This window comes from Phyllostomus hastatus, unplaced genomic scaffold (genome assembly GCF_019186645.2).
Source record: "Phyllostomus hastatus isolate PE091 unplaced genomic scaffold, TTU_PhHast_1.1 phas_scaffold_182, whole genome shotgun sequence".
Classification (NCBI taxonomy): domain Eukaryota; kingdom Metazoa; phylum Chordata; class Mammalia; order Chiroptera; family Phyllostomidae; genus Phyllostomus; species Phyllostomus hastatus.
In genome coordinates this window covers 12,591,896-12,619,657 of record NW_025334013.1, presented here as the reverse complement: position 1 = coordinate 12,619,657, position 27,762 = coordinate 12,591,896, and the positions used below count along the sequence as shown (strand labels likewise).

Below are 27,762 nucleotides of genomic sequence, written 5' to 3'. Positions count from 1 at the left end.
GATTTTTGATTACTGATTCAATTTCCTTACTAGTTATAGATCTTCAGGTTTTCTATACATTATTTAGTCTTGGTAAATTTTGTGTGTCTAGAAATTTGTTCATTTTATCCATGATACATAATTTGTTGATATTTAGATATTTTCTTAGTTTTGGACACTGATAGAGTGTTCAAATCAGAATTCTCCAATCATTTGGAAACATCTAGCTCAGTGGTTCTCAACTGGAAATGATTTTGCCCCATGCCCCTCTTCCCCACCCCTGGGAGACATTTGGCCGTATCTGGAGACAACTTTGGCTGTCACAACTCGGGGTGGGAGGGAAGGATGCTAGTGGCATTCAGTGGCCAAGAGGCCAGGGATGCAGCCAAACATTCTAAAGTGCAGCAGACAGCCTCACAAAGAATTATCTTTTCAAAGTGTCCATAATGCCACTCTTGGGAAACTCGGACCTAATTTTTCCTTAATGTTAGACAAAATCATTAACTTAAAATTGTTTACATCCCTTTATCTAGCCAATATTTGTTGAATACTACATACTCTTAAGGTTCTAGAAGAGAAACATTGATGTGAAAATAAAAAATAATAATGGTAGTAAGGATGTAAATTTGATAACAGAAAATATTAGGTATGTGGAAGGCCTGAGAGCATGGCATTTTAGATGATACCTGAGCCACGAAGAGGATCTAGCCCTTCGTGGGTGTGGAGGAAGTACACAAACCTTCCAAACAGAAGCAGCACAGGCTCCAAGGCTTTGAGGTGGGAGGACCCCTGGTTGTAATGGGGGCGCAGTGCCCTGGAGACAGCCTTAGATGGGAGGCATGGACCTAGAGCTGTCTAGTGAAACATGCCTGCTGAGCACAGAAGAAGCCATTGAAGGGTTTGAAGTATAGGCATGGTGTGATAAGATTTAAATGATAAAAATGCTCTGATATTTATTATATTAGTGAGTGAATTGGGATTTACAGTTTACATGGGTGACAGAGTGTATAGTGGTTAAAAGCAGCGAAGTGCGTCTAGAATCAAACTAAAGGGATTCATTATAGCAGCTATGTGTGTCATTGAGGAAGTTCCCTAACTTTGCATCTCAGTAATAAAATGGAGATTCATTATTATATTCCTCTCAAGAGGTCATTATGAAAGTTGAATGAGCAAATCCACTTAAACTGATAAGACCCCATATGTAATCATCATTCAGATATTTAGGAGCAACTACATGAAGAAACTACTATTATTCATTTGAAACAAAACCTGGCCAAGCTTAATGTGGCGTTAGATAAAATGCTTCTGCTTTTCGTTTTAATGTGGCTTTTAAAATTTTTGTTTATATTGTAAATGTTTATCACACAAGGTCTTTTTTTGAATGTCTAATTTTATTAAAATAAGTTAGCTTTTTCCTTCAATAAACTAATAAATGTACATCATAGAAAACTAAGAAAGCTGGGGGGTAAAAGACATAGTATCATTGCTCAAGTGCTGAATACTTCAGCGTTTTTGTCTGTTTCCTTTCTTTAGTCAGCCACTGCCACATTGCTACACACGCTGCATTATTTATTTATTTTTATTTATTTATTTTTAGAGAGGGAAGGAAGGAGAAAGAGAAAGAGAGAGAGAAACATCAATGTGCGGTTGCTGGGGTCGTGGCCTGCAACCTAGGCATGTGCCCTGACTGGGAATCGAACCTGCGATGCCTGGTTCGCAGCCCGTGCTCAATCCACTGAGCTACGCCAGCGAGGGTGCTACTTTATTTTTAATAAATTGATAGAGAGTATTTGGTCAAAATAATGTCATGTTAACAGTGTTACCCAGGCATTATTGTAATTATAGATTGTTGTCACCTTAGTTTTATAAATTATTTCCCTCTTTTTGTTACATGAGAAAGTAGCATTTGGGAAATAGATCAAAGTGCTTTTCAAATGCCATGTTCTATAGACAGTTCTAGTGGATACAGTTGTTTTCCTGTACTCTTCTGTGGAATATCAGGACTATAGTGGATTATGTGCATTAGTATGTTTCCTACATTAGACCAGTCATTTATTTTGACTACTAAATCAAACTAAAGTGAATTGTCAACCTATTTATATCGCTAATGAATTTCATTAACTAGTACTGAAAATAAATCAGTTGTACTAAGAACCTTCTATTATGTGCAAAATATAATATGGGGTGGTAGTGATTGCCAAGGAATGGCTCTCAAGTAAAATGAAATAGAGTAAAATTAATTTATTAGACAAATGATAAATAACTGATTTTAAAGTCCTTTGGAAATTTCTTTTTTAAAATATATTTTATTGATTATGCTGTTACAGTTGTCCTACTTTTTCCTCCCCTTTATTCCCTTTTGCCCCGTACCCCACCTTCTACCAGCATTCCCCCACCTTAGTTCATGTCCATGGGTTATACATTTAAGTTCTTTGGCTTCTCCATTTCCCATACTATTCTTAACCTCCCACCATCTATTTTGTACCTACCATTTATGCTGCTTATTCCCTGTACCTTTTCCCCCATTCTCATTCCACCCCCTCCCCGATAATAACCTTCCATGTGATCTCTTATTTCTGTGACACTCTTCCTGTTTTAGTTGTTTGCTTAGTTAATTTTTGTTTTTGTTTTCATTTTTTAGGTTCATTTTTGATAGTTGTGAGTTTGTTGTCATTTTACTGTTCATATTTTTTATTTTCTTTTTCTTGGATAAGTCCCTTTAACATTTATCTGCCCTTCCATTCTAAATGATAGAGTAATCTTGGATGTAGGTCCTTGCCTTTCATGACTTTGAATAATTCTTTCCAGCTCCTCCTTTCCTGTAAGGTGTCTTTAGAGAAATCAGCTGCTAGTCTTATGGGAACTCCTTTGTAGGTAACTGTCTCCTTTTCTCTTGCTGCTTTTAAGATTCTTTCCTCATCTTTAATCCTAAGTAATGTAATTATGACGTGCCTTGGTGTGTTCCTCCTTGGGTCCAACTTCTTTGGGACTCTCTGACCTTCCTGGATTTCCTGGAAGTCTATTTCCTTTGCCAGATTAGGGAAGTTCTCCTTCATTATGTTTTCAACTAAGTTTTCAATTTCTTGCTCTTCTTCTCCTTCTGGTACCCTTATGATTCAGATGTTGGAACATTTAAAGATGTCCTGGAGGTTCCTAAGCCTCTCCTCATTTTTTTTGAACTCTTGTTTCTTCATTCTGTTCTGGTTGAATGTTTATTTCTTCCTTCTGGTCCAAACCATTGATTTGAGTCCCAATTTCCTTCCTGTCACTGTTGGTTTCCTGTACATTTTCCTTTATTTCACTTTGCATAGCCTTCACTTTTTCCTCTATTTTGTGACCATACTCAACCATTTCTTTGAGCATCCTGATTACCAGTGTTTTGAACTCTCCATCTGATAGGTTTGCTATTTCTTAATTGCTTTGGTGTATTTTTTTCTGGGGTTTTGATCTGTTCTTTCTTTTGGGCCATATTATTTTGTCTCAGTGTGCCTGTTACGTAGTAAGGGGCGGAGCTCTAGGTACGCACCAGGGCGGGACAACCCATGTGGCTCTATTGTGGCACTGTATGTGGGGGAGGGGTCTGAGAGGAAACAGTGCCACTTTCTCAGCTCTCTGCTGGTTTTCAGTCACTTCCCCTGCTACTCACAAGGAAATTGGCTCTTCTGGTGCTGATTCCTGGGCGGGTGGGTTTGTGTACATTCTAGGACCCTGTGGGTCTCTCCAATGAACTCCTGTGATGCTGAGAGTTTCTTCTGTCACCTCAGCTCCCATGGGTGTTTACAGTCAGAAGTTTGAGGCTTTATTTCCCCGCACTGGAACCCTGGGTTGTGTGGTCTGTCTCACTCCCCAGTTGTTCCTCCTGGTGTATCCGTGCTCGAATGTGGGACCACCTGCTTTACCAGCTGCCGCCTCCTCAAACACCTACCCCGTCTTCCAGCTGTAGTCTTGGCACGAGTCCTCTCTGCTGCCTGTCTCCGCCCCTCCTACAGGTCTGGAGGAGTGTTTCTTCTTTAACTCCTTGGTTGTCAGACTTCCATCCAGTTTGATTTTCTGGCAGTTCTGGTTATTTTTTGTTTTTAAATTTGTTGTTCTCCTTCTTTTGGTTGTGCAAGGAGGCATGGTGTGTCTGCCTATGGTTCCGTCTTGGCTGAAAGTCTGGAAATTTCTTTTTACACTTACAATAGGTTAAATCTATTATTTATCTCTTTATCAATTATCATTGCTATCATACATCTTTATTAAATGTGATTTTCTAAAACTGCTCCCTTCCCAGTTTTTGAGCTGTTTTAACTTATATTAATTGACATATCTGAAATTCAATAAAAAGGAAGTAATGTATGCTTATCATTTTATGCTTGTGTGATGCGCGTGGGTCCCCGGCCAGCAGTGATCACGGAACGCTGTGGATGGCTCGCCGAAAACAGGCGAGAAAAAACATGCACAGAGACTGACCAGTTTCTGTGAGGAAGTAGGGACGAAATGGCCACCCCCCCTAGTGGGAAGCTCACCGATTTACAGTCCATACCTGCTTTTATTGGGCTCATTCTGCATAATAATTCAGGTAAATTACAGTGCTCATTAGGAGGAAGTAAGGAACTATAGAAAACAAGGAACTCTGCTGGTCTATTTTGAGTCGGGGTAAAAGAGCTGTAAGACTTTGAGGAACATAACTTCCTCCTTGGACTCCTCTCATTCAACTGAGAGCATTCTAAACAAAGCAGGTTTCACAGTAATTTACATATTCTTTCTTAGGCCCGATCACCCGGGGAATCCGCCCTTTTCAGCACAGAGCTGCACCACCCTGTCATTGTTTCAGGCTTAGCACGGGAACTAAGGCAACCAAGAGATAAGGAGATTTTCTCCCAGATGATGAGAACTCAGGCTATGTCAAAGCCGAGGAGCGAGGGTCCATCACCCCCTTTTGCTGCAGCCCCCCAAGTCCTTCTTTTGGGGGGCCTCCCAAAGTGATCATGCCTGTCTTCGGTCATTCCCCCCTTGGGGAATCTTACCTGTCTTTGGCTAACCGACCAAGCTTTTTGGGGTTCAGTCATGAATAAAGCAGCAGAAGCAGCATTCCTGCCAGGGAGATAAGCTTTTGTCTCCTTGCTGGCTTACGGTTCCAAGGGTGTTCCCTTAGCCTTAGCCTAGGCGGGGGTTTCAGCTTCTGATACCAGGCAGGGTGGTTCCCAACACTTGTGTATGCATGTTTGGCTCTCAAAGTAGTACTAGCTAATACAGTTTTTTCATTAAGAAACTAACCTTTTAAAAATTAATAGTTCAAAAGAATATAGCTATACCTCTGTTACAGAATATAGTCATTTAGGAGAATGAAGTAGATATGTGTATTGACTTGAAATGGTTTCTGACGTGTCGTGTGTGTGCGTGTGCGTGTGTGTGTGTGTGTGTGTGTACACCACATCTTTAGCCAGTTATCTGTTGATGGACATTTAGGTTCCTTCCGTGTCGTGGCCACTGTGAATGCAGTGCTGCAGTGAGCATGGAAGTGCAGATACCTTTTTGCTGTCCTGTTTCTATTTTCTTTGGGTGTAAACCTAGAAGTGGGCCTGCTGAAGTGTATGGTTGGCTGAATCTAAGCCTTGCGTTACTTTAAAAGATGAACTTGGATTGAATTTTACGAAAGTGGTTAACATCCAAGATTAGGTATATTCCATCATTTAGTATTCTTTCGGGGCTCACCTTGTACTCACATCTTCAGAAAGTTCTACTTTTTCTTTTTTTGTGGAAAAAATGTATCTGTTAATTAGACCCATCTTTTTCTATATTGCCATTCTTTCTCAGTATATAATAGGTTTATCTGTTGTAACAGTTTAAAACGTGTCTGAAGTTACTTTTCTGTGGTATTATAAATTAAACTGAAAATACCTTCTAATCTTGTTGAGCTTGCTTTTGGGGCTTAAACAGTGGGGATGTGGCACAGTTGTTAAGGGTTCTGAGACACACTGAATTCAGTAAGTGTTTATTGAAGGATAGCTGTGTGTACAAGATATTTTGTCAGATAAAATGGGGAAACAATGGTGGTTACTTATCCTTATTATCCTTATTTTTAAGAGTTCTTGTCTTTAAGGGATGGTAAAACATTGTTTTAAGTACATATTGGAAAATGAAGACATTAACAACTATACCAATTAGAACATGTATATGTAAATAAGTAGTAAGCTACATTTAAGGTATTGTTGTCCTGGGTTCTCATTAGGCAGAGGGACTGGGAGGACTGATTACAAGATGAACTCTAGGAAGCCATAGAAAGCAGATTGGCAGACAGTTTGGACTGTGTCTTAATTGAAGTGGGGGTAGGTGAACATATTCCAGTTAAAGTCTTGAGGTGTCTACTATGTGAATACTGCTGCATCGTGTAATGAATCATGAAATGTATATAAAAATTTACCAAACCTGGTCAGAAGAGTTGACCATGGGGAAGGTGAAAAAACAGTTTATAAAACATTTTCTTCATCATCATCAGTAACACGTAGCACTTATTATACACCAGACACTATTTTAAGCACTTCACTTGTGTTAACTCATTTAATCCTTACAAGATAGGTACAGAGTGTAAGTATCATTATATCCCCTTTATTAGTTGGGGGAGCAGACTCCGAGGTGAAGTATCTTGCCCAAGGTTATCCAGCTATGAAGTGTAGGTAGAGGCTGGATTTGAACTCAGATGGCTCATTCATTGAGTGATTTACTGTGTTCTAACTACTCTACTCAGTGCTCTACATGCATTACAGTGTTTGTGATGACACCTTCACTTACAGATAAGGAAATGGGGCTCGGTGAAGTTGTGTGATTTGAATACAGGTTTATCGGACTTGACAGCTCACGTGAAGTACTACATTTTACTTGCTGTGTGGAAGCTGCTCTTTTTTGTTGTTGAACTTTCACAAATAAGGTAAAAAACAATGCTCAGCTTTTAGGGGATTAGAACTTTTGCTCATCTGATGAAAGCCGTGGATCTGCTTTGCAGAACAGTGAACATGCAAACCTAAAGTTGTTCTTTTTTTTCTTAAGTGCAGTTAGCTAAAGGACTCTTACTGATAAGATTCTTCCTTGTCCCACTGTAGATGCATGCTGTGTCGTGTGCACTGAGGTCCTCATTCTCAGCGTAGAGGAATAGTCCAATTGTTACTTTACATGTCGTGGGTTAAATGGACAGATAACCTTATCAAAATTTTACATATCCCAGTCTTGCAGTACCTTTTTCTTTTTTAAAGCATTTAATTTGTGTGTGTGTGTGTGTGTGTGTGTGTGTGTGTGTGTGTATTTTAGCATATAATCCTCGTTAAAAATTCTAGGTATGTTTTTCTACATATCTTGGTAGGTGCGAGTAATGACATTTATGAAAGTTAGGATTCCCTGTTATTAATATTTAATGTGTATTTGCTCATTAAATGTTCAATTGCATACCTAATTAAAATATTATTTAATATCTATTCACTTGATTTTACTCCTTCAAAAGAAGGATTAGCTTTAAAGATACAGAGGGTGTTCTGTTAAATGTCATCTATAAATGGCTTTTGCATTTCTCAGATAAGAAAATAGATACAATAATCAAGTCTTTTAATGTTAGAGAACTTTGAAAATGTGTTTTTTAAACTCTGGAATATTCCCTTCAGGGCCATTTTCCAAAGTATTATGTGTAGAGTTGTTAAAAACAAAACAACTGATAAGGGACCACTTTAAAATAAAATGAGTTACAGGAAATTGCATTGTTATAAGTAATTGTTGGTAAATGGAGTTGTAATTATTTTAAGAAAAATTGAACATTATTATTTCAAGATGTGGATTTATTATTGTTGTAAAGTTAGTGACATAAATAGAGAGGACATTTTTTACTGTAAGCTTTGATAGAAATGGAAACATTTAACTTCCACTTTATACATTTTTAAAAAGTCTTTTCAAAGCACATTCCGGCTGTCAAAGGAATCCTGTGGGCAAGAGGTTGTAAAGGATTAGCATCTTGGTCCATCATTGTCATTCTGCAGTTGCTTAATTGCCATATCAAATGCCGAATATTCAATAGAAGGGTGTTTAATTTCTTTACCTGTTACAAATCCCAAAGAACCTTGACTATATTGTTAATTTTTAGATTGGTAAAATCGGCAGTCTTTTCATTTATTTGTTTAATAAGCATTTATTTAGTAACTAAAAATTCAGAAAAATTAATGAGCATGTGTCAGGTATTTATTTCAAACTTTTTTTAAAATTTATTTTTAGAGAGAGGGGAGGTGAGGAAGAAGGAAGGGGAGAGAAACATCAATGTGTGGTTGCCTCTCACGTGTGCCCCCCCACCCTTGCCCGCACCTGGCCCACAACCCAGGCATGTGCCCTGACTGGGAATCGAACCGGTGGCCCTTTGATTTGCAGCCTGTGCTCAATCCACTGAGCTACACCAGCCAAGGCACCTGTGCCTTTTAGGTGTTTGTATATTTTAGATCGACATAAGCAATTCTAAGGTTAGGTTACCAGGGAGTTAATTTTCTTCAGCTTCTGAGTGAATTCAGGTAAATCTAAAGCCATTTGGAGACCATTTTTTTTAAACCGAGGCAGAGTTTTTAACTCTGTGATAGTCTGCAGAGGAATCTAAGAACTTAAAATGGAGAGAGAATATCTTATTGAATGTTATTTCTTTGAATTATGAATGTAGGCAAGTGTATTTTAATGTAGTTCGTTTTTGTCATAGCTCTATGTATTTCAGGCATTAAAAATATGATTCTAGGAAAAAGTGTGTAGTTATCACTAGGTTAAGGGCCCACTAAACTAAAGAACCCACCCTATGGTGAATAGACTCTCTAATATTAGGTGATTGCAGACCTGCCCTCCATCCATGGAGGGCGGTGCTAGTCTGGGTTAAACAGTGATAGAGAAGAGCTGGCTGGGATTGAGTGCTCAGCTCGAGAAAGGGGCCTGAGTGAAGTGGTCTCATATCAGTCACAGGCTGATGGGCAGTTTATTGCCAGCAAAAAGCTGGGAAAATGTAATTTTGTTTAAATATAATGCTAGTTATTTTTCTGTTGAAATGTATTAGAAAATAAAAATGAGGGAAAAAGAAACCTGTAATGCTTTCTATTAAGATCTTTGTGCATCTCCTTACAGCTCTTTTTAACATGATGTATATATTTGTGAGAATGTATATGTGTGTATATGTGTACACACACGTAGACAATTACAGATAGAAATAGATACACATGTACTGTTTAAAAACAAAAATGAGATTATACTTTAAGTAATTTGCCATGTTTTTGGATTCAATTTTATTAAGGTGTAATTTGTATAAAGTAAAATTCACTATTTTTAGTGTACAGTTCTGTGAGTTTTTTTTTTAAAGATTTTATTTATTTATTTTTTAGAGAGGGAAGGGAGGGAGACACAGAGAGAGAGAGAAACATCAATGTGCAGTTGCTGGGGGTCATGGCCTGCAACCCAGGCATGTACCCTGACTGGGAATCGAACCTGCGACGCTTTGGTTCGCAGCCCGCGCTCAATCCACTGAGCTTCGCCAGCCAGGGCAGTTCTGTGAGTTTTGACACACACACACACACACACACACACTCTCTCTCTCTCGCAATCCCTACTGTAATTAAGACACAGAAGTTATTGTAATTCCCCAAAATCTCCTTGTCTTTTTGTAGTTATCCTCATCTCCTTGCAGTCATTTATCTCTTTTCTGTTCCTTTTACAAAATGTGATATGAATGGCATTGTACGTTAGTTTTAAGTCTGGCTTCTTTCATTTAGCCTATTTTTTCCTTCAGGGGTTTTGGTGTTAGATTATGCTTCAAGAATTTTATTGAATTGATGAAAATATTCATGTTTATTATTTTTCTAAGAATTTCATGCATCAGTATTGAAAATTGAAGCCTTTGGTCAGTCTGGCACTTGAACTTGTGAGACAGAGGCTTCAATTTTAAAAAGTTCGCCAGTTAGGCTATATTTATTAATACTAAGTTACGATTATAATACTCTTCCTAAATACTGATTTTCTCACAGGTAGCAAGACAGCCGGGACCCCCGACCCCTTCCCCTTATGCGGCACATGAAATAAACAAGGGGCATCCAAATCTCGCGGCAACGCCCCCGGGACATGCATCGTCCCCTGGACTCTCTCAAGTAAGAAAAACTGTATTTAAAAAAAATTTCCACGTAAAAGCAGCATTTCTCCTTTACAAAAGCAACCTTTTAAGCAGTAATTTCTATTATTTAAAGAGTAATTTCTATTTTTTTTTAGACCTCATAATGGTGGCTACTAACAATTTTCTGCATTTCGTTTATGGAGTCATTCAAAATGAACTGTCAGTGATCTTTAGTTTTTGTTTATTTGTTGGTTTGTGTTGTTTTAGAAGTTAGGATGTGATTCTAAAGTTCATTAAAAACCACAAAGCACTTGTTTGCTTTTCCGTGTGTAACCTGTAGTCTTCCCCTCATCTCCCTTTTCGGTGCAGTGCTGGCAGGTATTTTTACTTTTTTAAGAAGTGTGGGTGTCTTTCCCTTCTGAATAATTTTAGTGGATTTTTTTGTTTTGGTTTTTTATTTCATAAATAGATTGTTGGGATTTGTTAGGCTTAAATTTTGTTAAACTGTTAAAGAATAACAAACTCCCTAGTATATTTCCAGTTAGTAGGCACAACAGACATTAAAACACTGTTTTAAGAAGATAGCACTATGGGTCTTCTGCTTTTTAAGTCATTTCCCAAGATACTGCTGTGCTTGCACCAAGCCACTGTCACATGTTTATTTGGCTTCCTTGTGGCTAAGAGCTGGCCAGAGTGATAAAGTCTCTTACTGGAATGTGTAGAAAGTCAGGCCAATAACCTTGACCCATGTTATTTGAGATTTGTCAGTATTTATATGTAAGAACTGCTCCTGAAAAGTAACAAAAAATATTTTTATAACATTATCTTTAATTTTGGCTTCCATATTTTAGGCCTTTTAAAACTTGAGATAAGGAATTAATAAAAATAATGCTGAAAACTGGTAACTATAAGTTAGGTACTGATTATTGCTAGTTTAGACTATGGAATATTTGTAGAAGAAATGTACAGCTTGCCAATCCATTATTGAAACAGTTCTATTAAGAAATATATAAATTAATTCAGACTTAGTACTATGCTTAAACTTGCTGTAAATCATTCCTATTTAATTTTGAATTTTAAAGGTAAAACAAGTCAAAATGAACTCCTAATTGTTTCAAGTGAGGTTCTTGTGTTGGTTTTCATAGCACTGAACCACCCAATGTATTAATAAGGTATATTGGTGTAACTCTAATCAAGAGAGTAAAACTATGTAGTATTTTGAAGAGGGAAAATTTATCATAAAGGATTATTAAGTATTACAGGGAATTGGAGTAACGAGGGATTGGCTAACAGAAAAGAGAACTCTAAAGAATATAAAAACATAAGGAGCATCTGCCTCTCCGAGGGCTGAGATAGAGCACCTGTGGAAGAGCCTTCTGCTCGAGGGTTGGTATTGGAGAGTGTGCAGCTGTGGCTCACTGATGGTGGTGGTGAAGTGACTGTAGTGCCCTGCCAGCGAAGCATGCCAGAAATCCTTCCTGGGACTTGCTGGAAATTCACCCTATGGATTGTTGGGGAAAGCTGGCTTCTTTAGCACTAGTATCTTTTTTTTTTTTTTTTTAATCTTCACCTGAGGATATGTTTATAGATTTTGAGAGAGAGTGAGAGAGAAACATTGATTAGTTGCCTCCCATACATGCCCCAACTGAGGGTCGAACCTGCAACCTTTTGGTGCTTGGGACAGTGTTGCAGCCAGCTGAGCCACCTGGCCAGAGCAGCACCGGTGTCCTTTAGTGAAGAGCTGCTGTAGTGCACACACAGTAAGTGAGGCTCCTTACAGCATCTGTTTGGCATAGGCTTCAGATAACCTTGGAGTTGCTAAATCACGGGCCTCACGTGATAGAGAATCTTGTGTTGCACCAAACTTACTTTATAGCATTCTTTTGTTCAGTTCTTCATTCAAAGTTGGGACTCCCCCAGGTGGCTCTGCGGGTAGGCTGAGGTGTAGCACACTTAAATGTAGCATATGACGTCTGTCTGGAAAAAGTACAACCATTGTTAATATAATGAGAACAGTTTGTGTGATATCGATGTAACCTGGCAGCCAAGGCAAGTAGACTGGAATGCGCATGCGTGAACAGCGTACCAGTCAGTGGGGGTGGTAGATGCAATTGAGTGAGCATGTGTACTGTGTGGCTTGACAGCCATCACCTTCAAGATGACTGAGCAAGTAGAGCAATGAATCTGCATCAATTTTTTTGTTAAGCTTGAACATTCCTCCACAGAGACTATTCAGATGATTCAGGAGGCCGCAGGTATGGGCAGCTGGTGATTGGCAGCTTCATCACTATAGTTGGCCTGCTCATGCATCACATCTCGTGCAGAGATTTTTGGTAAAACATCAAATCACCCAGGTGACTCAGCCCCTCCACAGCCCATATTTGGTGGCCTGAGACGACTTCCTTCCCAAAACTAAAATCACCTTTGAAAGGGAAGAGATTTCTGACCATTGTTGAGATTCAGAAAAATATGACAGGGCAACTGATGGGGATTGGAAGTGTGTGAGGTCCCAAGGTGCCTAATTTGAAGTGGACCGAGGTGTCATTGTCCTATGTACAGTGTTTCTTCTATCTTCTTCAATAAATGTCTCTTTTTCATTTTACATGGCTGGATGCCTTCAGGACAAACTTCCAGAACTCAAAAAAGGCCTACCAAACTTTGTGCCTCTTTTTTTTCATGGTAGTAGTTAGTGTTAGGTAAGAGAGTCCCATCCACCCTGGTGGGTGGCTGAGATTTAGACCTTTCTGGATAGGGTAGGATGTGGCTTCCTGATGGGTAGGAAGTTGCCATGGTGCCATGTCAGTGGAACTTACTAGAAATCCACCCTCTGGAAGTTACCATAATTTGGCCCTCTAGGATGCTGGAGGTTTCTCAGAGAAGACACTCTGCTGCAAAACTGCCTGAGAGAGAGTACCAGGGGAAACTGTTGGCCGCTGGGCACTGGGTTGGTTGCAGTGCATTACAGCTGAAGCCTGGCACTGAAGAAGCTTTGCATTAGGGCAGCTGGACCCTAGAAAAGCCACAATCTGTAGAAGCTACCTGGACTGCAGGAGGAGCCCTGCATAGACTCCTGGAAACAAAATCTTTTCCTCCTGCTATATCTCTGCAGTGCCCTCTAGTGGCAAAGCTTAACATTGTGCCAGCTGAAATGGAAAAATAAAGAGCCCAGATTCATTTTTACTGGACAGGCAAACAAGGTGAGTTTTAAGCTGAAAGGCAAGCCGTTGATAACTGACACATAAAGGAAAGAGCTTAGTTTTTCATTTCAAATTTTTACTGTTTGTAGTTGTTATTTGACCCAAAGCACTAAAATTTTCTGAAAGGACATCTTGAAAATGCATAGTTTGCATTTAAGAAAAGGTGATCTCGCAAGTGTCTCAGCTGTTGAACCCACAAACGCCTTTCTGTATGCCATTTTATTATTTGCCTTGAGAAGTCAGAGTGCACGAATATTAGGGGGAGGGTCACCAAATACTATTTTACTTTCCTTTATGGTATGTTTTCCTATCATTTTTGTCTAATCTGGTGGATGAGCCCAGTAAATCACACCTGGTTCAGGTTTATATCCTTTAATTTGTCTCTTAACGATGTTTTAACATCTACTGATAGAAGGAGAACTCTTTTTAAATTGGAAAAATAGGGAGTTTCGTTAGAAACTCGGTCTCCTTGGGGTTAACAGTTGACGTGTTAATGGACCATAATAGCAAGCAGTGCCTTCAGAATAGAGGGAAAAGGGTTGCAGGCTTGGAATCAGATTGGTGCAGGTTCAGGGGTATGATGTGTTATTTTCTGCTCATTCGATGTTGGTTAAATTATTTAATATCTCTAGAACCTGGTTTCTTCATTTGCTGTATAGGGGAGAATTAGGATTCTGTCACCCTTTAAGAGGGTCGCTATGAAGATTATGTGAAGTCCTGCCTCAGCAGAACAAGCCCAATGCTTTCAGTAGGTGGCATTCATTTTCATGTTTGTCAGATTTGGTTCTCCTTAGGGTTTATGTGTATGTCTAATTCATCTAATTTGGCTACAAGTTATTGTGAAACTCAGTTCTACCCATGGGTTTGAGGTATCTGCCAGGTATTTGCTTATCACTGACAGGAGGATTAAAAGTAGAGGCCAGTCATGGTCATTTTGTGTTGGCTGTGATATGGTTTTTTCTTATGCACAGAGCTGTTAGATTCAAGGCAACTTGAAGATATGGTTAAAGAAACTTCTTTAGCCACATACCCTTTTTGATGTAACAGTGTCCCCTTTGTGAATTAGATAGATCTTTCTGTCCCAAGTAGCTAGCTACCTGTGTCTATGACTTGGTGTTTGACACTAAATGAATCTATTAGAGTCTAAGTGAAGGCAGCTAAGCTGAACAAAAATGAATTTCATAGCTTTAAAACTAAAAGAGGAAAAATGTGGAAAAGTGCTTCCAATTGCTTCCTTACATCAACAGCAGCAATCTCTTCACCTGCTGGTTTCCCTTGAAGGTAGGATTTACATGTGCACACACATACTGTGCATGCATGTGTGTGCACGCCAGGTTTTAAGGCTTCGTGTGCATGACTTCTAAATCTTTGTAGCCCTCTCCCCTCTGGAGGTTTTGTTTAATGAAAGTCAAAAATTTTTGACTGTTATCCCTGACTGGTGTGACTCAGTGGGTTAGGCATCGACCTGCAAACCATAGCTGGTTTGATTCCTGGTCAGGGCACATGCCTGGGTTGTGGGCCAGGTTCCCTGTTTAGGAGCGTGCTTATTGCAGCCGATCGATGTTTCTGTTTCTCTCTTTCTCACTCCTTTCCCATCTCCTAAAAAATAAATTTAGAAAAATCTTTTATAAAAAAATCTTTTGACTATTAGAGTATTATAAATTGACAGTTAAAATGACATTTTCAAACTGGTAAATGTGTGAGACACAGAGTCTTTTTAGGTGTGAATTCCTTTTAATTGCTGTGAAATGGAAGCACTTGAATAGTCCCTAAACCCAGAATGCCCTTACTCTGGGAATGGTAAAAATTTGGAATTTAAAAGTATCTTTCCCAGGAACCAGGAGACCTGGGTTAGCGTTCCACCCCTGCTGAGACTACTTCAAGGTTGGACCTAGTGGGAATTCCTATTGAAGATCAGTTTCCTCTTTGTAAATAACAGGCTGGTATGAGATGAGATCTGAACCCCCTTCAAGACCTCCATGAGTTTTAGAAACATGAGTTTGGTTACTACTATGAAAATTTTTGGAATTCTGTATTTTAAATTTAAAATTAGGTGAACTTTGCCTTCTCTTTCATTTGACATCTTTAAAAATATCAGAAGTTTGTTTTTTTGAATTATCTTGAATTACTTAAATTAAGCAAGACAAAAGTATTTCCTACTTATTGCTCAGTTGTTGGCACTTTCTTTTTTCTCTTGGCGTCACCGTCAAGACTCCTAAGCTGTGTTCACAATTATCAGTGAGAACACGTGCTCAGAACAATGCCAAAGTGGAGTGATATATGTTTTCTGCCTACTCTCCCTAGAAATTGCGTTCGGTTCTTTTTTTTGGTTCTGTTCCTCAGTCATGTTATATAGTGGGCTGAGATGGCGATGATCCATGAGTTAGAGTCTTTGTCTGTGGAAATGCTAAGCCAAGGGCTTCTTCACTGAGGAATAGTGATTGCTTGTGATATTTAATTTTACACTGCAATTTTCATTATTAGTAAAGGGTGAGTTTCAAGTGACCCATGGTTCCTGTTCTCCTTGCGCTTTGTCCAGCTCTCAGACTTCATGTTCCTTTTAATGGTATTGTTTTACTGTGGGAAAATTCCCCAGTGTTGCCTCACTGTTGTCAATGGACTCGTTCAGGCTTTGCAAACTTATTTATCTTTATTATTAAGATTATGATTTTTATTATATACAAGTTTTTATACTTTTTTGTGATTTGAAATTTTTTTTGTCTTTCATAAAAAAAATCTGAGTTTCACAACTCTCGACAGTCATCTGTGCTAACCAGGATAAAGTAGAGAAAGTTTTGAAAATTTTTTTTTCCATTTCATGATTTGAATTGATGAGTATTTACTTTCCTTCAAAAAAAGAAAGCAAAGCACAATTTATACTTTTTATACTCCTTTGCTCCCCCATGGAACACATGTGGTCACCTAAGCTAGTCTTTGAGGTGCACGGTGTTTGGAAGCTGCATTTATGGCACGTGAGGATTTGATGAGGGCTGGGAAGCCCGCAGTACTGGCTGCATCGAGTTGGCCCTGTTAGTACCAAATCCCCTGTTTTGTTTTAGTTTTTGTTTGATAATATGCCTATTTACTTTAAAATTTACACCTTGTTGAAAGTTTTTCCAACAAATATATATATATTTTAAATTTTATTTATTTTTAGACACAGGGGACAGTGGGAGAAAGACAGGGAGCGAAACATCAATGTGTAGTTGCCTCTCACACTCCGCCTACTGGGGACATGGCCTGCAACCCAGGCACGTGCCCTGACTGGGAATCGAACCAGTGACCCTTTGATTCATAGGCGGGCACTCAGTCCACTGAGCCACACCAGCCAGGGACAACAAATATTGATATTAAATGTTTTACAAATTAACATGCCTTTACAAATGTCATTAGTTTAAAAGTAAGATATAAGGCCTAAAAAATATTCAGATCATTATGTCCGTGATTTCATCTTATACACGCTAAACAATTGTGGTAAGCTCTTTCCTCTAAATTTTTGAGATTTATTTTAATGTGGTCATATTTGATTAGGAAATTTGAACTTTTTTCATTTTTTGTTTCTGTGAACCAAAAAAATCACAACCATGTTTGTAAAGTAAGGACTTCCCCAAATGCTTTTCTGTTAGGTGAATTTTATGTTTTATGCAGTCTTATAATTTACCATGAAATATGCCTAAAGTGATTTTTATATACTTGTTTGACTATGCTTTCATTTGCATTGTCTGTGGCTGGGAAAAAAATCTCAGTGACTTTCAAAATTTCTGTGGTTAGATTTTACATGTTGCTGCAAGAATGATAGTTAAGTGTAATTATTATTCAAACTTGCCTCACCATATACCCCAGATTTTAGATTCCATCTGTCAGATGTGCAAAACTGGAACTCATATTTTGAAATATTTAAATATAAAGAGTGGAAGTTTTAAAAATCAATTCTATATTAATTCAATACTATTTTAGAAAGCCAAAGAACTTTGTAAGAACTGATTATGATTTCACAGATATTTCCTTTGTTGTCTTTGATGTAGGCTCAGTTTTTTGTTGATGATGTTGTCCATTTTCATTTAAATTTTGGTGTGTGTGGTGGGGGGAAGGTTTAGGATTTTTTATATTTAAGGAGTTGTTTCCTCTGGATGTATCCTGGGAGGCCCTTCTTGATTTCTGTGGCTACTGCTCACCTGTTTTAATTGATAGTGCAAAACCTCTCCCATAGTTTCCCTTGCAAGTTAATATCTCCTTGGCATTTCACAAATATTCTATAATTCTTTAAGAGTAACTCAGTCTATTTTTTATCTAGCTGTAACATTAAAATATTGTAGATTTTTATGGTTCTGAAAATTGCAACTTCAGTGTAACTATAGAAATTAGCTTGTGCCATTAAATTTTGGGATGGGAAACAGAACGTGTACGTTTTAAGGAGAATCAGGAAATGGAGCAGTTTGACTTCGATCTCAAGTGCTTGTGATGTTTCCTGCAGATACTTACATTCCATCTGTCTTAGTCTGTTTGGGCTGCTTTAACAAAATACCATTGACTGGGTGGCTTAAATAACAGAGATTTTTTTCTTCCCATTTCTGGATGCTGGGAAGTCCAAGATCAAAGTGCCAGATGATTTGATTCCTAGAGAGGGCCTTCTTGGTTGTAGAAGTTTGTTTTCTTGATACATGCTCTCAGGACAGAGATAGATCAGCAAGCTCTCTGATGTTTTTTATAAAGGCACTAATCCCACCATGAGAGCCACGCCCCCATGGCCTCATCTAGTCCTAATTGTCTGCCAAAGGCCCCATGTTCAAATACTATTATGTTGGGAATTAGGGCTTCAACATGTGAATTTGGGGGTGGGGCACACCTCATTCCATATGATTTAAAGAGTTGTGGGGAAAATGGGCAAGTAGGAAGGATTATAGAAGAAAGGTTAGTAGAGGGGATAAGTACCAATATGTAGAATATTGTTTTGTGTTAATTAGGTGAGTGGGTATATGTGCTTATCCATATGTGCTTATTTTGGGTGGTGGTGATGGTATGTAATTTGCAGGGATGTGGGAGAAGGGAGGGGACAAGTGTAATACAGGACTATATGTTTTATTAGGGATCAGATGAGAAAGTTTAGTTGAAGTGTTTTGCTAACTACCAAGTGTAATATACAAAAATTAGCATTGTTACAGAACTAAGAATTGTGAATTTCAGTGACTTCAACACTCAATGAAAAGCAGACCATCAGACATCACGAAACTTTGTCGTGATTATAAATACTGTAAATAAATAGTGAAAGAGAGGTTAAGTTAGATTTAAAGCGAGTAAAAGCATTTAAAGCAAAGAGAATCGATTAAGTGTAAACAATGGATATTATAGATTGATACATTGAATTACTGATAACAAAAATAAAATGTTATACTTAACCAAATAAGCAATATTTTTTTCTCAGTACATACATTTATTTACTGTTCTTTTCTCTCAAATGTTCAGTCATGCTGTTAGGTAACAAGAAGAGCTAAATCTGATTCTAAACTCATTATCCACTGATGGACCTTTACTTTTTTCCTCTGTGAGGAATGATAAATTCTCAGGCTATCTGAATTCTCTCTCTTCCATATGATGGCTTTTCTCTCTGCCTAGTATTTTGTGCTGTAGGTACCTCAGTAAGTGATATGTATTGTAGAAGAAAGAAATTACATTGACAATATTTTGTTACATTTCACAGGCAAAATAAATCTTTTAGTTATCTGTCAATGATACTCCATGTTCAGATACTACACTGTATTCTTCAGGACTGTTTATTATTTCAAATCTTACTACTCTTGATCCCCATAAAAATTGCCCATCTTTTATTGTTTAATTATAAAATGATGATCTTTCTGTTTAGTACAGTTGACCACATGCCAGCCTAGTTAGTTTAGCAGTGTAGCTGTTAAAGCTTCGTCAGGGAAAAAGGAACAATATTAAGTGTTTGAAATTGAGGGGATTAACTACATAAATTTGTTACACTAGCCCACTGATTACCAAGGGGGTGCTGAGGTAATCCAGAGATTAATAACTGCAGGAGATGCTGAAGGAATGAAAGAGAAATGGTGGCATTGCCAGAATCTCGGAGCTCGGAGGAAGGGTCCTTTAGAAATGTCACTCAAGATTTCTAGAAGGAAGTTACTGCAAGTTGGTCCTTGAACGTCAGAAACTCACTAGGTGAGAGAACCGAGTGAGCAGTGTGGCTGGTACTTTGAATATCAGGTGCGCATGCGTTTCTGCTGCTGGCATCTCTAAATGGCTCTGAGAGGCTGGGGAGTCTGAAGCCACACTGACAGAAGGTAAAAGCACCCTCCTACTTTCAGGGAGGGTTAGAGCTGAGAGACAACAGGTAAGCAATGGGCACAAACAATTGTAGAAGGGTATATAATTTCCTTACAATAAAGGTGGGACAAATAGACCCCAATGAAATTTGTTACTGTTTTATTGGCTTTTTTTTTTTTTTTTGCATCACCATTTATTCCCCTCATGCCCCTCTCCCTGCAGACTTCAATGCATTTAACAATAGCCAGAAAAGGGGATAATAAAAGTATTAAAGGTGATAACATAGCAGGGCTGTGGAACATGTTGATAAGTGTAGTAATAATGAACTTAAATTCCCTTATTAAATATGACTTAGATTTGTCAAAAACTAAATCTAGGCGTATACATTTAGACATGATACTGAAAGACTGAAAATAAGAGCATGAAAATATTAGCAGGAAAATGCTAGTAAAAGGAAAAGTTATAAGCAACCTTTGGGAGTCAACATAGAATTTCAGGCAAAAATATACATAGGATTGTGGTAATCCCTACAATATAAAGATTTACCATAATTTCTGGAAAATGTAATACCATAAACTCTTATTTACTTAATAATTGGAAATATATATATATACACACACACATAAAAATTGAAATTGACAAATTGATAATTAGTGTGGGAGAGAAATATCTCAGGGAAATGGACAGATCAATAAATAATAACATAGATCAGTGTTGGCAAACTGTGACCCAAGGGCCAAATCTGATCCCTGTCCTATTTTTGGTAAATAAGGTTTTACTGCACTGCTGACACAGATCAGCACTCTGTAAAGACCAGGTAGTAAATGTTTCGAGTTTTGTGGGCCAGATGGTCTTTAGCATATTATTCTTCTTTAAACTCTTTCAATATGTAAAAACCTTTCTTAGCTGGCCTTATATATAAATGACATGTATAAATGACAGTAATAGTAAACTTGTTTTTATATAAATATATAAATTATCACAAGAACATGTGTATGGAAAAGGAATTTTGTACATATTCAACTAAGAGAAAAAGAATTGAGGTTTATGATTTGAAAATCATAATTATACTTCAAAAATAGAGAACTTTTTTTTTAAGATTTTATTTATTTTTTATTTATTTTTAGAGAGGGAAGGGAGGGAGATAGAGAGAGAGAGAGAGAAACATCAATGTGCAGTTGCTGGGGGCTGTGGCCTGCAACCCAGGCATGTACCCTGGCTGGGAATCGAACCTGCGACACTTTGGTTCTCAGCCCGAGCTCAATCCACTGAGCTACACCAGCCAGGGCTGAGAGAGAACTTTTTACTAATTCAGCTAAGATAAAAGACTAAAAAGACTGAGTAATTTAAATGAAATAATAACTAATAAATTTGTTTTAATAATTTTCTCATTTAAGTGAGCTCTTTTTTTAATACGCAAGGAGCATTTATCAAACTTGGTCATATTTTAGGCTACAGAGAAAAATATTAAATTCTAATGATATTTATATTTTCAAAATATACTTCCACAGAATTAGAAAATAAAATCTAAATTATGTTTAAGCTGAAACTCTGTAGATTGCCATTTCTGTTTTCTTTAAAAATCCTAATCAGAATTATAATTTATTTTAGTTGAACATGATTTTATATTTTTCATAATCTTAAACATAATGGAATAAAAGTAAGAATAGCAATCTATTCAGAAATTTAAAACCACCATTGACTTAAAGGTAAAATCGAGGCAGAAAATGTTATCTTTAGAAACTAATTACAAATAGCATTTTGTATCAGAACTAGCCAATTTATGTCTTCAACAGAATATACTCCCATTTGACATAAGCAAATTTGATGGTGTCAGAAAATTTATGTGCATGCATGTGTGTGTAAAGCATTTGCATGTCACTAATGATTAGTGGTGTTGAGCATCTCTTCTTGTGCCTGTTGGCCATTTGTCTGTTCAATTTCTTTGTCTACTTTTCAATCGGATTATTTTTGTTGAGTTGTAAGGAATTCTTTCTATATTCTGCATCTCAGTCCCTCATCAGATATATGATTTCCAAATATCTAGTCAGTTGCATTTTCACTCTGTTGATGGTGTCATTGGCACAAAAATTCTTAATTTTGGTGAAGTCTTACTGATCTCTTTTTCTCTCATTGCCTGTGCCTTTGGTGTCATATTCAAGAAACCATTGCCAGCTCAGCAGTTATTTCTTTACACCAAATGTAGTATAATTTTGTTTTTTCTCAGCTTTCTAAATGTTACACACATGGAAATTTTATCCTTTTAAAAAATGATAGCAGGTTTAGAGAAAAAAGTTTTGTGTTACCAAGAAGATGGTCATGTTGATCTGGAGCAATAGAAATAGGCCCTGGCTGGTGTGGCTCAGTGGATTGAGAGCTGGTATGTGAACCAAAGGTCCCTGGTTTGATTCCCAGTCAAGGCACATGCCTGGGTTGCGACCAGATCCCCAGTAGAGTGCGTGTAAGAGGCAACCGCACATTGATGTTTCTCTCCCTTTCTCCTTCTCTTCCCCTCCCTAGAAACAAATAAATAAAATCTGTGAAAAAAGAAATAGTATTATGTGAGCAACACCTACCAATAACAGCCCCAGTAGAGTAAGAGAGATCACTGAAAGTCCACCTGCCATGTTCAGAAACACACTGAAAAATTCCTGTGACTGTGAAGGGTTCATAGAGTGTGTCAAGGTTCACATTGGGAATTAGAGAAGTTGGATACAGAAATGATGACTCAGAAGCAGCTGGACTTATTTACATAACCATTTGACAACATTTAAGAAGGGAAGGATGTTGCAAAAGGAATGGAGGCTGGCTAGCAGTCAAAGAAAATAAGTATCAAGGACCTAGAAGGCATTACTCTTTGGTTTTTAGAGTGATTGTCTTTTAACTTTAGTAGCAATGAAATTAAGTATAAAAACCAAAAGAGGGAAAAACACTGTTGAAGTATATATTAAAAATGAGATTATAATACTCTGTGCAGTTTACAGAAAAGATGAAAGCTATCAAAAAGCTGGATGCACATAAAAGGCATCTTTTACCAAATCTTTGTGTTCTGTTTAGTTTTACTTCAAAAGTTTTAAGGAATACATATTTCTTAAAGGCTGGCCATTTCTAGAGGGTTTTTGCAAAAGACAATCTGACACTAGAAGCTAATTGCTATAACATGCTCTTAAAGTAGATCTGATGTTATAAGAATCAGAATGACATATTTTCCTCAAAAATATCAACTTTGAGCAGATAAGGGACAGTGGTGTGAGGATTTGACCATGGAAGCATTTAGAAATAATTTTATGTAATAGCTGCCCTTTCTTATAAACTGGAATTATAACAGTCTGAAATAGTGTTTATTGTGTACTCCTATTATCAGATGACTATATTTGAGGATAATATCTTGGTTTTAGATGAGTTTTTAGAGCATATTTCAATTACTTCACTGTATTTTATCGTAACAGTAACCCTAGACGATATGTATGACTATTCCCTTTTTGTAGATTGGGAAGGCCAAGTGTGAAAAGTGAAATGATGTGTTTCAGATAGTTTTGGTTGCCCCGTTGCTAAGGGACTGAGTCCAGATCCCTAGGTCCCATTTTTTGATGCTCTTCCTTGCTAATTCACCATCATTCTTTATTTCAGGTTCATTTTAGACAAACCAGGTTTTCGTAAAAAAATTTGGAGTTACAACCACCACTTATAATACTGTTTTTATGAAACACCATGTTTTGATTTTAAACAACCTGAAACAACTTTGGAGAACATAAATTTGCAAAATTGGAGCTTTTTAAAAATTCAGTTACACAGTATTTAAAGTTCTGGTTCTTTGTAGAGCCACATGTCTAAATCTGGAATTCAAAAATTGGTGGAGGAGGAGGCAGTTTTAACAAGGCAGCACCAGGCCCTAGAGTGAAGATTATGTCTAATGTGACAAATGAATTGAATGGGAACCCCGGCCAGGAGTGCTTTGAGATGGGAAGTAGAAGGAACTGGGAAGAATCTGCAGACTAAATACGGGTGGGGAAAGGGAGGGAGGAATGTGGTAGAGATGGCGGTGGTAGCCCTCAGCAGAAGGTGCAGGAGGTATGACGAAGGGCAGACACTGATGGTAGAGGCAGAGAGCCGGCAGCGCACACATTGTAGAACACGTTGGCTGCCTGAGAATTCACTGAACCGGGCACTGGATTCTCCTTGCAGGCAGACCAGTAGCCTTGTGGGGACTGGTATTGGGTCTGGGGAGGGAACTGGGATATTGTGCTGTGTAGGGGAGAGCTAAGCTTTGAATATTATAATTACTGTTGTGGGAATGCAAGTAGCCTGTTAGATCTAGGTATATAGTGAAAGTTATCCTATTATGTGAGCCCATCATTGGCTAATGAAAGGCAAAAAAAAAAGCATTTAAATGTTGGACTGATTATAAAAAATACAGAAGTGATGATAAATTCAGTACAGTGTTCCCTGATCCATATAATGTCACTGCTCAGCAATGAGAGAGAGATCAGTGGTTCTCAGTCCCGGCTGTCAGCAGAAGCGTCTGATGCCTGGCTCTCCTTTTCCGGAGACTGTCGTTAAATTGCTTGAAATGGGGCCCAGGTGATTCTAATGTCAAGAACAAAGCTGTGGAACAGGGAGTACCCACCACCTAAATGAGACTTCTTAAGCCTTCTTTGCTGGGGGCAGTTTTCAGTGAAAGGAGTGGAATGAGCCCCATTTTTAGGCCACATCCTCACATGATAAATCGGGCCATTTCTTAATTTAGGGAAAGTGGCTTTTTTTTGAGAAAACTTTTTAAATCTAGTGTCTGTAGTAGACTGTTACCTTTTTACATATAATATACTTTGCATTACAGTCTGTATTCAAATAATTTTTATAGTATTGATAACATATACCAGTTTATTTTGATGATAGGATCAAATTTTGGCCTGACAGGTATTGCATAATTAACCTTTCTAATACAAGTACAGTAAGAGCATGTTGCTTGCTTGCAGGTGCCTTTGGCTTTAATGCAACTAAATTTTCCTGTTTTTACAGCTGCAGTACGGTGGTTTTCAAATTCTTTAGAATGGCTTTCAGTCTCCCATGTAACTAGTACAGTGCCTGAGCCATAAGTGAGTCCTTAAATCTTGGATGGATGAAAATAGCTCTAAATGAAAATTTCCAAGTGTCATTTTGGGGCTGTTTGCACATTGCTTTATTTGGCTAAAGCAGAGGAGTTTTTCTGACTAGTGTTAACTTTCTTTGCACAGTTCAGTACAAGTTTATTTTACAGGCACAAGCTAAACTGAAAAAAGAGCCAAATACTGTATTGTTGCATCTTCAGAGAACTTGTTCTGAGGAAGGGCCCGGGAATCTTTTCTCAGTGTTCATGCTGTTCTGTGGTCATGAATTAAATAATTACGTTGGAATTCCTGACCTGGAAAAGTCTTTGTCAGGATACCATGGCAGGGATTTAGGTTTTCTAGAAACAGTTTGGTGAAATATTGAATATAAAACTTACACCACTTCTGGGCAGTTGATCTAATTTTCTGTTCTGATTAATCCCAACATGCAAACCACAGATAAGCTTTTTATATAGAGTCATGGTGGTTAAAGAAGAACTGCTGTCTCTGAGGAACTGATTTTACATGTTAAGGTATTTAAGAAATGTGTTCAGAGAGAAGACGGTTTCATCATTTTTTGTACTAAGTATTTCAGTTAACAGAGTTTGATGTGCAGTCAGTCTGCTTGTCAAAATTGCCTCATTCTAGAATTCTCTTTATTGTGAATATTTCTAGAGCCAGATTGCTAAAAAGGGTGGCATGACAAGTGCAGCTGTTGAGATGGTTGATGATGATATCAAAGTGCACTTCAGTTTTTGTAGAGTGGTGTTCATTAAATCTCTATTTTTGAGGTAGCGAAGAGTAAGAGTAATTGGATGGACCTAATGCAAAATAAAATGCATTATTATGACTTAATGAAAGATTGAATTGCCTAAAACATTCATTTAAAAGTGTCCAAAAGCCGCAATTAAGTAAGAGCAGTAGTTGTGTTAAGATAACGTTTAAAATACAACCCTTTTAATTTTCAAGCAGTCATATCTCTGGTGTTGAAAAGAGATTCCATTCAAAATGAAAACCTGGAGTGCTTCTTAAAGAGGCCTCAATTATAGCCCAACAATGAACTGTGATAAAGTTCCAGCAAGATTTTCTCTTTATGGATCTAACTTAAATAAATAAGAGATTGATCATAAAACCATCTCATAACTTTTTGAGGCAAAGAGCTCCACGTCTGCATCCGAACTATCAACTACGGGGAAAATGTTCAGTTTGCTGTGGTACTGCATTATAGAAGGTAGGGTTTCTTTTTAAAAATAGAGACCTGGTTGTGAATCCCAGTTCTACCACTTACTAGTTAGGAGATTTGGTATGAGGTAACCCTCCCTCCAAGTGGAAATTTTGCCATTCATTAAGTGGAAATAAAATACCCACTCCATAGGGTCATGTGAAGATGAAATCAAACAACAAATACAAAGGCCCTGGCAAATGCTTGAATGCTCAGTAAATGTTGCACTTCCTATGTTATAATAGCTTGGAATATATAACATTTTTTAAGCTGGAAATTAATTTTAGGAAATGAATTCTTTGTCTAGTCTGGATTACATTTTTGAGAAGTTTTCTCAACTCTTTAATATCAATTTATAACTGTATTTATCATCACTGAAAACCAGACCCTGCTATGTAGGCATTTATATTATTAAATATTATTGCCTAACATTGTTAAAAGATTCATTGGTTTGACGGTCACTGTATTTATTATGTCTGATTTATTTCCCCCATAATTTCTTTTTTAAAACTCACACCTCAGGGAAAACCCAGGGTAATAACCCTGATGTTATCTAGGGACACAATAAGGTTCATCTTGAACTTTTCCAAAAATTACTCAGCAGTGTCTGCTTTTAAGCAAACATTATAGTACACAAAAAGGCAAAAATCTGTGTAGTAGGCACGACTGTCATTTGCTTCTTTTAGAAATAAGAGTCCTTATTGTGTTAGGACATATTTGGAAAAAATTCCAAATGTTAAAACAGGTCATTAGTTTCTAGTTTATGTATGCTGTCTTTTATTTTGTGAGGTGCATTATGGTTTCTCTCTGGTTCTTCTCTACCATCGTCTTCTCTTTCTGTCATTTGTTCATTGTGCTGTAGAATCCAGGGAAAAAGAAATTAAAGGTGGCATCTGATCCATTGGTATTACGTCTTGTTAGTAACCCTTTTCATAGAAATTAAGATGATAAAATTGAAAACCATACCTGAAACGATGACTTTCTATTTCTGCTGAGTTTATTTTTGCCCTGCCTTATGTAAATCAGTATTATAAAGCATTTATTTTAACAGTGGAAATATTTTTTCCTAACAAAACCAAATAAAACAAGAATTGTTCTGCTTTAAGATACATCGAATGGGAGAAGTGGGTGGAGGACAAACGATGCACTTGAGGTAGATGTATTTTGTTTTCAGCTGACGCTTGATTCATATTTATGCCACATCATCTATTAGAGCCATGCTTCGGATTAGACAGACTTTTGATTTATAATGTACATATTTTTAATTTATTAGATGAGACCTAATGAGACTAATGAGACCTATGTAGGAATTTGTAGCAACCTAATGAGACTCCATCTGGAGAGACATTATTGTTTTTCATCTTTGATGTTGACCATTTTGCTGGATTTTTCTGAGAAAAATTATAAGAAATTGGAAGTTCTGCAGGAAGATGCCCTGTGCTATATTTCAGTGTTAAGGCCGACAGAAAAAGTGAGAGATGACTTGGTATATAGGAGTCTATATGGATCTGTTGTGGTAGATAGGGTTTATGTGGTTTGATTTTCTTTAAACCTATTTTTTAAAGATGTTTTATTGAATATACTTCCTACTCATCAGATTTTACTGTTAAGATGATCTGTTTGAATAAGTAGCAAGATTTTCTTAGAAGGCCGTTCTTTCCCCAAATATTTGGGTGCCAGATGTTCTTTAGTGTGCACTGTGGGCCAGGTACAAATGGGTTTATTTGGAAAAGGCCACCCCGTAAAGTTGAAGCAAAATACTTAGTTTCTTATAAATTGCCAACCCTGTATTTAAACCATGTATTTCTTTGAGACAATTATTTCCAAGTTCGTATGACTATGTATTCTAACCTCCAGAAGAAGCTTAGTCCTAGAATTAGGAAACTGGGCTCCTGTTATATTTAT

At 37.5% G+C, this 27,762-nt stretch overlaps 1 protein-coding gene across 7 annotated transcripts in view; it reads left to right on the top strand.

The window, feature by feature from the left end:
• EIF4G3 (eukaryotic translation initiation factor 4 gamma 3) overlaps window positions 1–27,762 on the top strand; it is a 288,954-nt gene that overhangs the window by 88,502 nt on the left and 172,690 nt on the right. For all 7 annotated transcript variants that reach the window (XM_045858600.1, XM_045858604.1, XM_045858603.1 and 4 more), the window contains exon 3: window positions 9,987–10,106. The gene's annotated coding sequence lies outside the window, so the exon portion shown is untranslated. The remainder of the gene's footprint in view (window positions 1–9,986; window positions 10,107–27,762) is intronic.